The sequence below is a fragment of the Hordeum vulgare genome, chromosome 4H (assembly GCF_904849725.1).
Source record: "Hordeum vulgare subsp. vulgare chromosome 4H, MorexV3_pseudomolecules_assembly, whole genome shotgun sequence".
NCBI classification, from domain to species: domain Eukaryota; kingdom Viridiplantae; phylum Streptophyta; class Magnoliopsida; order Poales; family Poaceae; genus Hordeum; species Hordeum vulgare.
Genome location: NC_058521.1, coordinates 386,932,642 through 386,935,704, shown reverse-complemented (window position 1 = coordinate 386,935,704; position 3,063 = coordinate 386,932,642).

Below are 3,063 nucleotides of genomic sequence, written 5' to 3'. Positions count from 1 at the left end.
GGCCTTCATGACGGCCGCGTGGGGCCGTGACGTCCGTACCTAGGGTTCGTTCGTCGGTCTTGTTGACCGGCTGTCCTAGAGTCTTTTTCCAGATCTCTTGATCCGAGTTTTCTCTCTGTTGTCGGCTTCTTGATCGACGTTCTTCCTTTCTGGTTTTCCAATCTAAGATCGGGTTGCATCGCCCGCTGCCGTCGGCACCTGCGCGTCTCTACTCCGACATAGGCACGTACAGCCGGCCTCTACTTCGACTTGGCGGCCTTGCGCGGCGCGGCGGCCCGTCATGGCCGTCGTCCGCGCAGCTGCCCGCTCGTCGCTTTACCTCATCGTCGTCGCCCCGCGCTGAACAGGACGCCTACATCACCCACCTTCCGTCTTCGTCGCCACTCGCCGACCGCCTCGGGATCGTCGGTTGCCGGTTGCCGGCCCCCTCGCCGGCTGTCGGACATGCCGACTGCCTTGGCCTCGCCGGTTGCTGGGCTCACCGCTGCGCCGGGCCTGTGGGCTGCCTCGGCTTGCTGGCTGCCTTGGGCTCCCCAACCCATCGCCGACCTCCTCTGACATGCCTTTCCCCGCCAGCCGCCGTCGCCTCGGTCTGCTCGGCCACCCCGCTTCATCGTCCATGACGCCGTCATCATCACCGAGCAGCGCCCCCGACATTGCGTGCGATCGGATTGATCACCCACCCGTCGCGATCGACTCCATCTGCGCCGTGCGACTCATCTGGTCAGTCGGTTGCATGTGCCTCCACAGGTCCTGTGAAGGTTGTCCCCGAGTACAGCACGCCCCTCCATCGATCGAGCAACGGGTTGCCGCTGCGTTGCCCCGTCGGGCTGCAGTGCCGCCACCCAATGGTTCTCCCCGTGGTTGCCCCAACACTTGAGCCGCTCCTACACCGCCCCTTCAGGCTGTAATGCCGCGGCACGCGGTCCCAGCCACCGCTCGAGGCCGTCCCCGTGGTTGCACCGACCCGCGCACCGCCGCTACGTCACCCCTTTGGGTCGTAGCGTCGCGGCACGCGGTCTACGCCGCCACCCCGAGGTCTTCCCGCCGTCGCCCCGACCCGCGCACTGCCACTTCGTTGCCCCTTCGGGTTGTAGCGCCGCGGGGCGCAGTCCACTCCGTCGTCCCCGCGCGTCGACTTCCTGTGGTATGCGACGCGTCGTCTCCTTCGGCGTTGGAATGCCATCGTCCGTACCGGTCTTCGTCATGCTGGCAGGCTCTTCCTCGCCTACTTCGAGCATCGTCGTCGTGCTCCTAACCAGGCGTCGCCGCCGTCATGAGGCCGCCGTCGCCGCTCTCCTTTGGCGCTGCTGCAGCTCGCTCACCCGATCCGCGCCGCCCGTCTACCTCCTTCATCTTCGTCCAGCACCAGCTCATCGCCAGGGTCGCCGTCGTCTTCCCCGACCACTTCGTCTACTCCGACCACCGCGGGCTACATCGGCCCCCGCCAATTTGCGCTGCAACCGTAGTCGAGTCATTCACTGCTAGCCTCCTCGACATGGCGTATAAGTTGTGTGTGGGTCCCCGTCTACGCATGCTAGTGTTGGCAACACCGCAGCGTGCATTCGTCCCCAGTGTGCTCTCAGGCTGGCAAGCTTGGAGCAACGCATCCTGAACATCGACTTTCGTCCGTCTACGCATGCATGCTATTGGCAACACCGATGTGTGCCTTCGTCCACAGTGTGTCCCCGGGCTTGGCAAACCCGACGCTACGCGTCGTCACCTACGCCTTCTTCCCGGCAACACCACTGCGCCCATGACTAACTCGACGCCTCCTTGCGCCCGCGGCTTCACGCCGACTTCCTCGACACTGGCTACCCGGACTCGACATTGACCACGGCATTCTTCGCACGGCTCCCTCGACCACGGCTACACCACCCTACGCTTTCGGCTACCTCGACAACGGCACAAAGGGCTACCGCCTTGCTTGAGCAACCTCGTTGGTTTCCACTCCAGCCACAACTTTCGCGATGCATCCTCCGTTACGACCGTGGGGGGATAACCGTCGGCTTTCATTCGGTTTCTTCTCCAGTCTCACCGTCTACGTCGCTACCGTTGTGAATACGAAAGATGTTCAATACATTGATTATTAGGAAATATGAGATAGGCTAGAATTTGTCCTACCTTGTGTTGTACTCCAAGTTGGTCATTGTACTCCTATATATATACACATGAGGCTCAAGCAATACAATAACTATTTTCACCAAACCCCCTCTCCCTTCTCAGCAGATGCTCCTTCGGAAAAAGTTTCCAAATGTCAAGAAGTTCCGAACATAATTTAATATATACATCTTGATATTCTATGAATGTGTGCAAGTTTTGTAGAAAACCCATATTTATTTTAGCTTGTGTAAAAGGAAAAAAAATCTTAAATAATAAGTTTCACATGTGTGGCACGAAGCAATTTTACCCTAACATTTCTTACAACTATAATTATCATCCGGAAAAAACTGGAACTTGTCATCCAAACAATAAGTTGACATCCTCGCATCACTAAACCTATCATTCTCACGTCACTAAACTTGTCATGAAAAATATTCATGTCATACATATGGCACTTACCAAGGAGTATTGTGAAAAGCTATTTTTAACACTGTATCGTCCTTTTCACAGTCAACACAAAAGTGAGCACGAAGAATGTCAAAATTTACGCACAAAAATTGTTGTCAGAATTTTGTTACATATCTAAATACGTTTAAAACACATTTTAAAAACCAGGAGCATATGATCCTGGATTCCAAAACGCACTTCAATGTGTTATGACACACGAAGAGGGATAAGAAACTGAACTCATCATTGTTTATAAGACCGCAAGGCATTTATGCCGCTTTAGGCACCCACCTTACCCACTTTAGGCATCGCTTAGGCAGAAAGACGGCTGGTGCTCACCTTAGTTGCCTTACCGTCTTATGGAATTTGAAATGAAGCAACACACTTTTTTCCAAATTCCGTTGTTAATAAGACGGTAAGGATTTTTGTACACTGTTATCTAGCCAGCGATCTTGCTGCGCTCGTTGAGTAATGGATTTGCGTTCTTATAAAAAAACGGAATTCATGTACATC